The following is a 16,225-nucleotide window of genomic DNA, read 5'->3' as shown; positions in this document are numbered from 1 at the left end:
TTTTTAAATTATGAATAATGCTAAACCAGTATTAAAGCCAATACTTGACCCAAAAAAATTTACAAATGCAAATATTTCAAATGATTGTTTTTGCTTTCATGAAAGAAAATAAATCTTGGTTTAATGACTATTTGAGCTTAAGAAGAGATTTTTTTTTTTATGGTGACACTGGTTAACAAAATCCAGTTTTAGGTGTAATATATTTATTTACACACACACACACACACACACACACACACACAGCATTGTGTGTTCACTGCCCACAGTTAGATTTCTGTCACCACATATTTAACCCCTTTTATCCCATCTACCTCCCCGCTCCCTCCCTACCCTCTGGTAACCACTAGTCTGTTGACCATGAAGAAGAGATTTTTAACAGTTGTAATTCTTAGCAGGAAAAAAAGACACTTTGCAGTTATTCTGGTATTGTCTCTCAACTTCAAATCCACCCTTCTCTTCTATGCTTTGGGACTCTGGGACTGGGACTCTGCAAACTACATTTTTTATTTTCAGCTGGTTTCCTGTTAAGATCTTCCTCCAGTGCCTACACAGCACTAGAAGACAATTGGAGAGCAGGAAAAAAAAGACTTGTTAGTTTGTTGTATCTGAAAGCATCACTCATCAGCAGTACTCATTAGAGGCTCCAGTTATAAAAACCTCTCGTGGTACCCTTCTCTCAAGAGGTATCAGCAGTGGCCAGGCAGCATCCTTCCCTGAAGTCCCAGATTCCTTCACAGGTCCCACCTCTAAGCAATTACATTCTAACCCTCTTTGTTTTCCCAGACTCAGGGGAGAATGGATGTTTCCTGCTGCTGCTACCATCACCACCATCACCATCACCATCACCATCATCCATCACCATCACCATCACCATCACCATCCAATCCATCACCACCATCACCACCACACACCACCACCACCCACCACCACCACCACCACCCCATCCACCATCTCTCTGGGTGTCCTTCAGGTTCCCTCTTTGCTCTTTAAGCCTTTTAACATCTGGGTAATTAGTTCTCTTTATTCAATTCCCTCTTCAATTCCCTAATCGGACCCTGACTGACATACTGGCATTTTGCATATGCTATGTACTACTATGAAAGGAATCTAAAGTTAAATCTAGAAAAGAAACTGTTTGAAGAAATACAGTTGGCTAAAAATCCAAAAAAGTCTTTTAATGTAAAATATTTGATTGTACAAAATCAGGGATCAGCAAAATTTTCTATAAAGGGCCAGAAAGGGAATATTTTAGGCTCTGCAAGCCATAGTCTTTTTCACAATGAGGCAACTCCAATATTGTATCTTTAAAGTCCAACAAGATAATATTGCCCATAGCATTTAAATCTTCACTGTGTCTAGAAGTCATAATATATACACTCATTTAATACTTGTTGAGCACGCTATATATATACTAAGTAGTAGAGAGACAACGGTGAATAAAATAGCAACAATCCCCATATCTCATGAAACTTTAGTTATGAAAAAGACAAAAAGAGGTAAATAAAAATATTCATACATATTGTGATAAACGCCAAGAAGAAACCAAGTAGGGTACTGTGTACCAAATAATAAGTATAACCCACCTTAGAATGGGGAGTCAGGAAGAGATTCTCTAAAGAGGTGATTTTTAAGCAAAGACTGGTATGTTAAGAATTCAGACATTAAAAAAGAGAAAGAGATTAAAGCATTCTAGGTAAAAAAGTTCATGTTTAAAGAGAATCCACAGGATGATGGTGAAGAAAGATCAAAGGATGATCACTGTGCACAAACTCCAAGAATCCTAGTTCAGATAGGACCAAGAGATTAAAGGGTTCTAGATAAGATGGTTCTGAGGTAGAGGGACAAACCATATAGTTTATATTTGATTAAAATGCCAGTTTTACTCTTTTAGAGAAATTATAATAAATGCAGACAGAAACTTGACACATGCATACAAACTTGGCAACTACTAAATATAAGAATGAAAGAAATTATATAAGTCAAGAAATACAACAACAGTATACTACCTGGCTCAGCAGTGAACAGTATTTACATAGTCCTAATAACATAAATACACATTACTAGTTCGAAAACATTTGGAAAGGCATGGCAAGGGTAAAAAAGCTAATCTTCCTTTCCTAAGAGTAAGTCAATAGACCAATAGACTTTCCAATAGGAGGAAGTCAACAGTTGAAATTATGTATCAATAAATAACAATATGATTATTTAGACTAGGGTCCCCAACCCCCAGGCAACAGACCATTACTAGTCCACGGACCAGTAACCAGTCCATGGCCTGTTAGGAACTAGGCCGCACAGAGGACGAGGAAGTAAAGCTTCATCTGTATTTGCAGCCACTCCCCAGCACTGCCATCACCACCTCAGCTCAACCTCAGATCATCAGGCATTAGATTCTCATAAGAGCACCACCAGTTCCTGGTGTCAAAAAGGTTGGAGACCTCTGATTTAGACAAAGGAAGGTAAAAGCTGCAGTGGCAGGGGGTGGAAATCAGTACAACAGAAAGTGATTACCTCTAGGAAAGAAAAAGTGAGGCTACAGCAAAAGACTGCTGTTTTTTGTTCTAAGCCTCACAAAACTATTTGACTTTTTAAACAAGGCACATATATTTAATAAAAATTAAAACAAAACAAAAAAGGAAGAGGGTCCATTATCCAGAAGTTAATTCTTATGAACATTCAAACTATACCATTTCAAACTGGCATTAAAGAAAAGTTTAACTATCAACCATTTGTATTTTATTCCTGAGTAGTTTGCAAAAAACCATTTTAAGACAAAATTTTAAAAGCTGGAAAGGAACTTTTTTAAAAAAATAAGAAAAGACTAGTAGAGTGATAGAGGAAGAACCCAAACTGAGATGAGTAAAATAAAAAGTACTATCCAACAGAATGTAAATATTGTTGATTAGAATGTAAATAGGTAATGAGGTTAATAAACTAAATCTCTATATATCAAAATGTTTAATATTCAAATCCAAAATGATCAGTGAAAAAGTTGTAAAAGGACAGTATATAATTTGCTAACTTTTAACACACAAAAAATGTGTTGTTATAATTACATTACAAAGATGTCATTACACAAATTCAAACATACATTACAAATAATATACATCCACATCAACAGAATTGTTACATCTGGGGGAAAGGACAAAGAAATAGGAGGAAGTACTTTTTAGCTGTATCAGTCAATTTTTATTTCACTTTTTAAGAAGCCAATATAAAATGTTAACCGATTAAATTTGGTATGTACATGTATATCTTATCTTCAGGACTTTTTTTCTATAGGTGTCACCTATTTCATAATTTATTTTTCTAGTTAAATAGGTCAGATTCAATATATCATTTTATCTTCACTCTCTCCCAAAATTCCACGAAAACAAGAGAAAACAAAACAGAGACAAAAACAAATTGTGGCAGAAAATACCTGATTTAAACCACAGCAAGCTAAAAATATAGGTTGATACTGGGGAAAAGAAGGAGGCTAATTTTGTCCCATGAAACCTCAGAAAGGCTCAAGAATTGGAAACACTGAGTACCTCTGAAAACAAGAATACAGGTGGAGCTAAAATTAAAGTCTTATTAAGAAGCAGACACCTGCTCTATTCCCCCTTCCCTGGCACATGTGTGTGAGCACATGTGTGTACACGCACACACACAATCTCCAAAAGAGTTTCCTCTCTGGAGATACAGAATCAGAGATTCGGTTTTCACAAAATCAGGCTGCTGAAAGTATGTAAATGTCTCTATACAGGCATTTCCTAATATGTCATGTAAGCATTCTTGAGAAGCCTCATGGGATACAAAATCTTGCACTAAAGTATAATGAGGCTGACAATAAAACAAAGTTAGAAGCAGACTACTCAAAACCTATGAAATTTTATAACCAAGGCACTGAAAAAATCAGTAACTAGTCTGATAAATGCTATGTTAAATCTGGCCTATTTAACTGGAAAAAATCAATTATGAAATAGGTCAGACCTATAGAAAAAAAACCCTAAAAGTAAGATACACGTGGACCTGCCAAATTTAATTGATGTTAACATTTTATATATTGGCTTCTTAATCCGTTTCTCGTTTGCCCTGAGAATACCGGCTGGCGGCGCTTGTGGCTGCAGCGTTTACCCCAAGATAACTCACGAAGTACAGTCCTAACCTCGCCCCCAAAGTTTGCCACGAAATAGCTTGCTTTTATTATTATTTTTGCATCACTCTGGAATATCGATAGTCTTCGAAAACAAATGACATTATTCTATTTATAGCATTCTGTTTTTAGTAGTGGTATTTCCATTTACAAAATATAGCAATTCTCAATCACGGAGTATATCAAAGCCTAGAAAACATCGCATTCCTAGGCGTAATGTTAAATTAACTCTGGCAGCAAGCTGTACTTTTTTCCACTAAACGGGAAAAGGGTTTAAAAAATAAATAAACATTGACTGATACAGCTAAAAAGTATCTGGTCTGATTTAAAATAAAATTAAAAAAACACTAGCATAGTTAAGTCTCTGTTGGCATTTGTACTTAACCAGTGTCAAACTTCAGCGTTAAACCATGAGGTCCATGCTTCAGCTCGATAAAACGGTGTCTGAGGGTATTCAATTCTAATAAAAATCATTTCTCAAAAAATTAAAGATCAGATACAATCATTCTCATGAATCCATCATTTTAATAACTCTTGCACCAAGTTGACCTTCTCCACATAGCTTTACAATGCAGAAAACATAGGGGTCCTTGAAGGCAATTCACTATTGCCTACCAGTCACTATATACACAGCAAAAGGCATTTCTGAGGATTGGCAGTTTTGTCACTGTTTCTTCAGACATTCCATTATCTTAATATCTTTCTTCTATTTACCAATTGTGTATGAGCTTAATTTTTTTTTTTTTAATAAAGCACACCTTGTCCTAGATCAGACTATATACACTTAACATTGAGACTTACAGCACTCTTCCCCTACTCTGCTCTAGAAATGCTGGAAGTCCAAGTAGGAGGTTGGAAGATTCCTCTCTGGTAGTACTGACTAGACCAACAGGGATTACAAAAATTCTAGCCAGGGAGAGAAGGAAAAGTCGCAAGACAAAAGTATATACCAAATAAATTGGTAACAAGATAATAGCACCTGAGGCCCTGGAAACCAAAGATACTACTGCCCATTAGGAAGAAGACCCTGACAACAAAACCTAGCAACCATGACAGAATAATATAGTGGGGTTAGATAAGGCAATTACTAAAAACAAGCTCTTGGTCTATATAATTTCAGCAAGAAGAAATCGCAGTACATAATACCAGTTTTCCTTTCCCAGCCTAAAAATAGGGAACAGACAGCTGAAATGATCACATCTTTCTATAACATAAGACATAAACGGCATATATTTGAGGGAAAAACATATGTGTGGTCAGGCACCTATCCCCCGCTGGGGTCCAAGTGATAGCCTAACTGTTTAAACTTAATCCATTAAAACTACCTCATAACCAGAAAGGGGAGGGAAGGACTTCTTATCAGAGATAGACAACAGAGCTCTCCAGACACCATACTCAATAGTGAAATACTGAAAGCTTCTCCTAAGATCAGGACCAAGAAAAAGCCAATTTCACAACTTCTATTCAACATAATACTGGAAGTTCTAGCTAGAGCAATTAGGCAAGAAGAAATTAGAAAGAACTAAATTCTATCTGTTCACAGATGGCATGATCTTATCTGTAGAAAACTCTAAAGAGTTCACAAAAAAACTATTAGAATAAATGAATTCAGTAAGGTAGCAGGACACAAGTCAACACACAAAAATATACTGCATCCCTCCTCACCCCTGTCACAAGAAAATATCCCTTTATTTATCAAGGTCCTTATCCTGCCCCTTCCCTAAGAGCTCAAATATTGTTTAAGAAGCCCCAACTGCACAGGTTTTCAGTGATTCAGAATGCTCTACTGATTTTCCTTTAAGAAAAGATTAAATACACTCTTGTTGTGCCCCCTTTCTCCCTCACAACTCCTGCCTGTATTTGTATGGAGCCCTAATCCCCAGAACCACACTGTTGAGATGGACACACTGTCTATAAATCCCAGGGTAACTTCTCATGATGCAGATCAGGTTGCTCTGCATAAAATGCAAAATAAATGTTTTTATTAACGATGAAAAGAAAATCTATTGCATTTCTATATACTATCAATGAACAATTTGAAAAGGAAATTAAGAATACAATTCTATTTACACTAGCATCAAAAAGAATAAAAGACAGGAATAAACTTAATTAAGAAGGCAAAAGACTCATACACTGAAAACTACACAAAACTGAAAGAAATTAGATGCAAATAAAGAAATCTCATAGCCATCAATTGAAAACTTAACAATGTTAAACGTCAATACTGCCCTACTGCCCAAAGATCTACGGAGTCAATACAATCCCTATCAAAATCTCAACAATGTTTTTTGCAAAAATAGAAAATTACGCTCTTAAATTCACCATGGAATTTCAAGGGATCTCGAATAACCAAAAGAACCTTGAAAAAGAACAAAGTTGAAGGATTCACACTTTGTGATTTCCAAACTAAGTACACAAATCAAAACTACAGTGAAATACTACTTCACACCCATTCGACGGTTATTCTTTAAAAATATGTATATAAAGTAAGTGCAGGTGAAAATGGAACCCTTGTGCACTGTTGGTGGGAATGTAAAATGGTACAACTGCTATAGAAAACAGTACAGCAGTTTCCCAAAAACCTAAAAATAGAATTACCATATGATTCAGCAATCCTACTTTTAGGCACATATATTAAAAAGAATTGAAAGCAGGAACTCAAACAGATATGAATACACCTATGTTCATAACAGCTTTATTCTCAATAGGCTACAGGAAGAAGCAACCCAAATGTCCATCAACAAATAAAATGTGGTATATACATACAAAAGAAATATTAATCAGCCTTTAAAAGGAAATCCTATCACTTGGTACAACACGGATGAACCTTGAGGACATTATGCTAAGTAAATGAGGCAGTCACAAAAAAATACTGAATGATTCTACTTAAATAAAATATCTTAAGTAGTGAAATTCACAGAAATAGAAAGTAGAATGGTGGTTGTCAGGGTCAGGCAAGAGGAGGGGGCACAGAAAAATGGGGAGTTGTTTAATGGGTAGAAATTTTTGGTTTTCAAGTTGAAAAAGTTCCGGAGATTTGTTGCACAACAAAAATGAATATTCTTAATACTACTAAACTATACACCTAAAATGGTTAAAATGGTAAATTGTTCCATTTTTTACAATTTAAAAAAATTTTAATTAAGCAATCTAAGTGCTCATCAATAGATTGGATAAAGAAGATGTAGTACATATATACAATGGAATATTACTCAGCCGCTTAAAAAAATGAAACCTTACCATTTGCAATGACATGGACGAACCTAGAGGACATTACGTTAAGTAAAATAAATCAGAGAAAAACAAATGCTATATGATTTCACATATATATGGAATCTAAAGGACAAAATAAATGAACAAACGAAATGGAAACGGATTCAAAGATACAGAGAACAAGCTGGTGATTGTCAGATGGAAGGAGAGTTGGGGGAATGGGTAAAAAAAGGTGAAGGAATTAGGAAGTACAAATTGGTAGTTACAGAAGTTACTGGGATATGAAGTACAGAATAGAGAATATAGTCGATAATACTGTAATAACTATGTGTGGTGGGTACTAATTGGGAGCTCACTTCATAAATGTCTCACCACTATGCTGTACACCTGAAACTAATACAATACTGAATGTCAACTGTAATTGCAAAAGAATTTTTTTTTAAAATTTTAATAAAAAAAGATAGAAAAGCCCACACTGCAGTTTAAAATAAGCCACTGATCTTTTTAAATCATCAGAGATCCATTAAAGTCCACAGTATAATAAATGAAAGGAAGAAAGAAGGGAGGCAGAGCAGGCAACTTCACCTGGAAATCCTCAACCTTTCCCTATATAGAATGAACTGTTTTCCAATCCTAAAGAGTCAACCACCTTGACAGGGAAGAGGGCAAGTCAGGTGGGGGAACTGTCACATAGGTATAATCAAAGTAGTATTGGAAACATCAATGCTGGGCAGTACCCAAGAGTGCCAGAGATCCCATGACCCAAAAGGAAGAAAAGAAAATTCATTAACTAAAAGAAATATACCCACCTGACAATGAATGGGGTAGAGAGGTGGGAATGGGGTGACAACGGTTCGCTTTGAAGGTTAAAAAAAGAAAATGCTCATAAAAATGATCAGAAATGGATAGTATGAAAACATGTACAACCCCAAGAAGAAACACTGAGAAGATGGGAGGTATAACCCAGAGGTCTCATAAGAAACCTTGCTATGGTAGCTATGACCCAGATCTTACTCCAAGCAGAGAGTGAGTATTCTCATATACAATATCACAACTCATTTGAAGAAAAATCCATTACCACTGATCAGGCCAAAGATGAACACAACCTCATATATTTCAGGTCCAGAGAATTCCTTCCCTCAACTCTTAGAAGCCCATAAGAAAGGCACTTTCAGCAAAGTCTCAAAAAAACATGAACTACAAGAAGCTGGGCCCTAACAAGAACACTAGCCAGCATCAAGTTTAGGCACTAAGGCCAACACAGGTGTCTGAAATAGTAGAAATAAGTACAAACAGCTCCAGGTACTGGCCAGCACTTCTGGCCTGAGTTGTTCCTTGGGTATATAAAACCTGCTCGACTAACGTGATTTTAAAACCACTAATGCACATTCACCAATCTTTTGTTATAAGGCTTTTTCTTACAGTTTTGATCCACTGACTAGAGTCCTGCATTTTATCTGATACTGAAAAAAAAAAAAAAAGAAGTACCCTGTCTCCTATCATTTCCATTCCAGCTTTCTATTATACTGGTTTGAACATTTACTCAATTTTCAGAGCAATATAAATACAAAACACTTTCTAGATTTCTTAAAATTTCCCAATCTTTCTGGCATAACCACACCTAATTCAAGAGAACTTTTTTTATACAACTCATCATCAATTCTTTCCAACTTTTTTTTTAATCTAAAGAGCTAGACATGAAAACAAATCCTTGTAAAGGGGTGAAGAAAGTTTCCTAAAACTAGTAGCAACTAAACTGAAAAAAGTTAGGAAAAAGGAAAGCAAGAAGAATAGTGGGAAAAAAATAGGATGGAAGGGCAATGACACATGCCTGAAGGGGATGAAATCCTAGTCAAAAGGATCATCATGTGCAAAGGTTCAGAGAATTAAAAGAGAAAGCTATTATATTCCGGATAATGGCTAAATAAGGAAATGAAGAGGTAAAATAAAGCTGTTAAGCCAATATATCTAAGGCTTGACTCAATAATTAATACAAGATGCAGTCAGAAAATTCTATACACAATCAAAAACCATAAACACTTTAAAATCTGCTGCCTTGAAAGTGGTGTTAAATAATCTACTACTAGACCTGGGTTTACGAACACATTAAAAATGCAAATCAAAGGCCCAAAATAAAAAAAAAAATAAGCCAATTAAGAAAGGTATTATACAGTTATAAATTTGAGTGAACTCTTGTCAGACAAAATTTAACTTTTTATATCTTAACTATATTATTCTTTTCTAACTTTGAAATTTGTGATAAAAAGCTTTAGTAAAAGCTTCAGAGAAAAGAAAAGACTAATACCTAGAATACCTAAAACTGAGCGGCAGACTTCTGATCAAAGCAATAAAATCTTCAGTTGTTAAAATAATAGCCTATCTAGAATTTTATACACAGGGAAACCTCAAAAGGAATGGTGAAATAAAATTTTAAACAAATATATATGCTTACGATGACAGACCATGAATGGAAAGAAAAAAACAGATGAGGTGCCTCTGAAAAGAAAAAAGGGGAGGAGGAGCGAAAGGGAAAGGAAAAGAAATCCAGGAGCAAGAAGAAAGGTAAAAAATGGTAAAGGAAAAAAGAAACATGTAGATAAATCTAAACAAAAAAACTAATGACAATCTAACAAAATAAAATATGTATTAGTTTGGGAACTTTTAAGGTCAATCGAAATATAGTACTAGATAAGTACTAGACATGGAAGATGGCAGATATAAAGACTGGCATTCTGAATGTTCTGAATTAATATGTTTAATCATAGAAAATGTTTAAATTGTAGACAAAAACAACAAAAAAGAAGACTTCAAAGAAACTACAAACTAGGCAGTCTTTGCAACAGGGAAATCTCTGAGTTCAAAGAGATTAAGGAAAAAAACATAAGGAAAAAACAGGCCAAAAAAAAGAAAAAAAATGATACACACATGGTTTCAACTTACCACCGAAATGCTATTTTTCTTTTATCAGGTTTGCAAAACATTTAAATAACACCTAGTATGGGTAAACTCAAGGAAAAAAACAGGTACTTACATACAACACCGAAAACAATATAATACCTATCAAAATTAAAAATACAATGATCCTCTGAGTAATTATTCTTTTAAGCATCTTTTTCCTACACACTTTTTCTCATCCAAAATAACATGCATTGATATTCAAGATATTCTTCATATAGCAGAAGACTGGAAATAATCTAAATGTCTATCAATATATGATAAGTTAAATAGATCCTAACAATGAAACTATGCATCAGAAATCAATGCTCTATAAATTTGTATGAAATAATCCACAAAAAGTGAATAAAGGCAAAAAACATTATTCTTAATCATATGATTTTAAAATGATTCTCAAAATAAAAAATTGATCAAACAAATGTTAAAATTTTGAACTAAGCTCACTGCTTGAAAACAAGTAAATAAAAGGGAGAAATCTGACATTTATCCTGCTTTCCTGTACTAACGGTAATTCAAAGTAACTAAGCAGGTAATAAAAGAAAATTTCTCCTCCTACAGATATCCAACTAATAAAGAAAACTGATAGGATTAGAATATCATCATTTTAACCTGTACTTAGAAAAATACAATCTTCCTAGACTGAATCAAGAAGATCTGGAAAATTTAATAGACCGATCAGCAGTATGGAAATTGAAACGATCATCTAAAACTTACCAAAAGGTAAAAGTCCAGGACCAGATGTCTTCATCAGTGAATTCTACCAAACATTCAAAGAAGATTTAATACCTATTCTCCTCAAACTCTTCCAAAAAATTGAAGAGGAGGCGATACTTCCCATTTTATGACGCCAATATTACTCTGATACCAAAACTTGGTGAGGATAACACAAAAAAAGAAACTACAGACCGATATGTCTCATGAACACAGATGCAAAAATCCTAAATAAGATAACAGTGAACCAAATACAGCAACATATTAAGATTATACACCAGGATCAAGTGGGCTTCATCCCAGAAGCACAGGGATGGTTCACCATACGCAAATCAATTAATGTGATACATCGCATAAACAAATTAAAAAATAAGAATCATATGACCACATCAACAGATGCAGAAAAAGCCTTCAACAAGATACAGCATCCATTTATGATCAAAACACTTAACAAAACTGGTATAGAAGGAAAGTACCTTTACCTAATAAAGGCCGTATATGACAAGCCCTCAGGCAACATTATACTTAACGGTGAAAAACTAAAAACCTTCCCTCTAAGATTGGGAACAAGCCAAGGCTGTCCACTATCGCCACTCTTACTCAATGTAACACTGGAGGTCCTAGCGAGTGCAATCAGACAAGAGAAAGATATAAAAAGAATCCAAATAGGAAACGAAGAAGTCAAACTGTCATTATTTGCGGATGACATGATTCTCCATATAGAAAATCCTAAGGACTCCACAAGAACACTACTAGAAACAATACTACAAAGCGACGGTAATCAAAACGGCATATACTGGCAGCAAAACAGACACATGGACCAATGGAACAGAATCGAGAGTCCAGAAGTAAACCGATATTTATATGGGCAAATAATTTTCAACAAGAAACCAAAAACATACAGTGGAGAAAGCCTCTTCAATAAATGGTGCTGGGAAAACTGGAAAGCCCTCTCAAAAGAATGGAACTAGACTGCTGTCTATTACCACACCCCTAAATTAACTCAAAATGGATTAAGGACCTGAATATAAGACCTGAAACAATAAATGCATAGAAGAAAACATAGGAACTAAACTCAAGGACCTTGGACTTAAAGAGGGTTTTATGAATTTGACCTCAAGAGCAAAAGAAGTAAAACCTAAAATAAATGAATGGGACTACATCAAACTAAAAAGCTTCTGCTCAGCAAAAGAAATCGTCAACAAGGTAAAGAGACAACCATCCTAATGGGAAAATATATTTGCAAGCAACACCTCCAATAAGGGCCTAATATCCAAAATACACAAAGAACTCATACTACTCAATAACAACAAAAAAACAATTGACCCAATCAAAAAGTAGGCAGAGGACCTGAACAGACACTTCTCCCTAGAGGACATACAAATGGCCAACAAATATTTGAAAAGATGCTCATCATCACTAGCTATTAGGGCAATGGAAATCAAAACCACAATGAGATACCATCTCACACCTCTTAGAATAGCTACAATCAACAGGACAAGCAATAACAAATGCTAGAGAGGATACGGAGAAAAAGGAACCCTCATACACTGCTGGTGGGATTGCAAACTGGTACAGCCACTATGGAAAACAGTATGAAGGTTCCTCAAAATACTAAGAATTGATCTACCACATGAACTGGCAATCCCTCTACTGGGTATTTACCCCAAAGACTTGAAAACCCATATCCGAAAAGATATTTGCACACCAATGTTCACAGCAGCATTATTCACAGTGGTCAGGACATGGAAGCAACCAAAGTGTCCCATAATAGACGATTGGCTAAAGAAACTGTGGTACATATATACAATGGAATATTATACTCAGCCGTAAGAAGAGATGAAATACTGCCATTTGCGACAACATGGATGGACCTCAAGATAATCATGCTAGGCGAAATAAGCCAGACAGAAAAAGTTGAAGATCACAAGATATCATTTATATGTGGGCTAAAAGCAACAAAATGAACAGGACAAACAGACTCATGGACATGGACTACAGACTAGTGGTTACCAGAGGACTATAGACTAGTGGTTACTAGTGGGGTAGGGGAGGAGGGGGGAGGTGAGGTAAAGGGGGTCAAATATAGGGTTTAGGAAGAGAGTGAAGTGGGTAAAAGGGATCAAATATATGGTAGCTGAAGGAAACTGGACTTTGGGTGGTAAACACACAATAGAATATACAGATGTCAAATGATAACGTGCACCTGAAAATTATATAATTGTTTTAACCAATGTTACCCCGATAAACTTAATTAAAAAAAAATTCTCCTCAAGGGAGAACAAGAAATGAGGAGGAGGCATATCCATAGAAAAAAAATCTGAAGAAGCCTCAGTCCCTAACAAAGCTGACAAAAGGAACATCTCAGCCAGTCAGCAAAGTAACTGCTTCTTCAAATGCAAAAACAGCAACTCAAGACTTCAAGGAACATGAAAAAAAATCAAAGAAATGAAACCACTAAAGGAACACTAATTTTCTAGTAATCAGCCCCAAAGAGATGGAGAGCTGCGATTTGTCCAATAAAGAATTCAAAATAGTCCTTTTAAAGAAGCTCACTGACATACAGGAAAAAACAGAAAGAGAATTCAATGAAATCAGAAAAATAATACATGAATAAAATGAGAAGATTAAAAAAAGACACAGGAGAGAGGAAATAAAAACCCAAACAGAAGTTCTGGAGCTCAAGAATACAATAAATGAAGCAAAAATGTAGACAGTATCAAAAGCAGACTGGATCAAGCAGAAGAATCTGTGAAGTATATGATAAGTCATTTGAAATTAAGAAGAAAAAAGAGTAAAGAAAGTTTATGGGAATTGCAGGATACAATTAAAAGAAATAATCTATGCATTACTGGAGTCTCAGAATGAGAAAAGGAGAAAGGAAAAGGGGCAGCAGTTTATTTAAAGAAATAATAGCTGAGAACGTCCCAAATTTGGAGTGAGATCTGGACATCAAAGTTGATGAAACTCGCAGTTTCCAAAAAATTTCAACTCAAAAAGATCTTCTCCGATACACTTTATAATAAAATTATAAAAGAGAAAAACAAAACTCCTCACATTCAAAGAAGTCCCTTTAAGGCTATCAGCAGATTTCTCAGCAGAAATCTTTCAAGTCTAGAGAAAAATGGGATGATATATTCAAGTGCTGAAATAAAAAAAATGCCAGTTAAGAAAATTTTTTCAGGCAAAGCTGTCCTTCAAAAATAAAGAAGACTATCCCAGACAAACGAAAGCTGAGAGTTCATAATCAATAGATACTCAAAGAAATGATGGCAGGAATTTTTCAAACTGAAATGGAAGGATGCTAATTAGCACATGAAAACATATTAAAATATAAAACGCACTGGTAAAGATAAGTATATAGTCAAATTCTGAATACTCTATTACTGTAATAATGTCTCTTAAATCCAGTATAAAGGTTAAAGGACAAAACTATTAAAAGTAACCATAGCTATAACAATTTTTTAATAGATAAACAAAATAAAAAGATGTAAACTGGGATATCAAAAACAAAACATTAGGGGGATTAGAGTAAAAGGAGAGAGGTTTTTTTTTTTATTCAATCAAAGTTATTATCAGCTTAAAACGGACCATCCTATTTATAAGATGTTTTATGTAAGCCTCTTGGTAACCAGAAAGCAAAAATCTACAGTAGATACACAAAAAAACAGAAGAGGGAATCAAAGCAAACCACTAAGGAAATCATCCATTCACAAAGAAAGAAAGCAGGAGAGAAAGGAAAAAAAGGGGGAAAGTACAAAATAGCCAGAAAACAATAAAAAGACAGTAGTAACAACTTACCTATCAATAATTACTTGCAATGTAAATGAAATAAATTCTCCAATCGAAGGCATACAGTGGCTCCATAGATTTAAAAAAACAAGATCCCAGATGCTGCCTGCAAGACTCACTACAACTGTAAGGACACATATAGACTCAAAGTGAAGGGATAGAAAAATATATTCCATGCAAATGGATACAAAAAGAAAGAAAGGGTAGTTATAATTCTATCAGGAAAAAAAAGACTTTAAACCAAAGACTGTTAAAGAGACCAAGAAGGTCATTATGTAATGATAAAGGGATCAATTCATAAAGATGGTACAACAGAAAACATTCATGCAACTAACATGAGAGTATCTAAATATGCTAAGCAAACACTAACAGACCAAAAGAGAAACACAAACATTACAATAATAGTAAGAGACTTCAATAACCCACTTTCGGCAATAGACAGATCAGACAGAAAATAAGGAAACATTGGATTTGAACTATACTTTAGAACAAATGAACCTAACATACACCAAACATTCCATACAACAGCAGCAGAACACATATTCTTCTCAAATGCAGAGAACATTCTCCAGGATAGACCATATGTTAGGTCACAAAACAAGTCTTAGCAAATATAAGAAGACTGAATTTATACCAAGTATCTTTTCCAACCACAATGGTATAAAACAGCAATCAACAGGAGGAAGAAAGCTAGAAACTTCACAAATATGTGGGTATTAAACACACTGATGAACAATCAATGAGTCAAGCTGTCAAAAGGAAATAAATAAATAAAAACACAACATACCAAAACTTATGAAATGTAGTAAAAGTAGTCCTAAGAGAGAAACTTATGTTAATGTTACAGTAAGGAAAAACATCTCAAACACCTAACTTTACACCTCAAGGAACTAAAAAAAGAACGAACTAAGCCCCAAGTTAGCAGATGAAAGGAAATAACAATGATCAGAGGAGAAACAGAGACTAGAAAAACAATAGGAAAACAAACCAATGAAACTAAGAGCTGGTTTCCTGAAAAGATTTGTTTTTAATGGACAAATCTCTAGCTAGACTAAGGAAAAAAGAACACACAAATCAAATCAAAAATGAAAGAAGAGACAACTCAGGCATTGATACCACAGATCCTAAGTGACAATTATAACAAATTGGAAAACCGAAAAAGATAAATTTCTAGAAACATATGACCTACCAAGACTGAAACAGGAAAAAATAGAAAATAAGAACAGATCAATAACAAGTAATCAAAATCTTCCAACAAAGAAAAGTCCAGGACCAGATGATTTCAGCAGTGAAATCTTAAAGGCTAAGTAATACCAAACTTTTTCAAACTCTTCCAAAAAAGCTGAAGAGAAGGGAACTTTCCCAAAATTATTTTGCAAGGACAGTATTACTCTGATACCAAAGCCAGAAAAAAAT

General features: G+C 34.7%; 1 protein-coding gene across 9 annotated transcripts in view; it reads right to left on the bottom strand.

The window, feature by feature from the left end:
• USP34 (ubiquitin specific peptidase 34) overlaps positions 1–16,225 on the bottom strand; it is a 210,222-nt gene that overhangs the window by 171,388 nt on the left and 22,609 nt on the right. The gene's annotated exons all lie outside the window — the stretch shown is intronic.

Source organism: Pteropus medius, unplaced genomic scaffold, assembly GCF_902729225.1.
Source record: "Pteropus medius unplaced genomic scaffold, Ma_sr-lr_union100, whole genome shotgun sequence".
Taxonomy (NCBI): domain Eukaryota; kingdom Metazoa; phylum Chordata; class Mammalia; order Chiroptera; family Pteropodidae; genus Pteropus; species Pteropus medius.
Note: the sequence above shows the minus strand (reverse complement) of the source record. Positions and strands in the feature narration are given on the sequence as shown.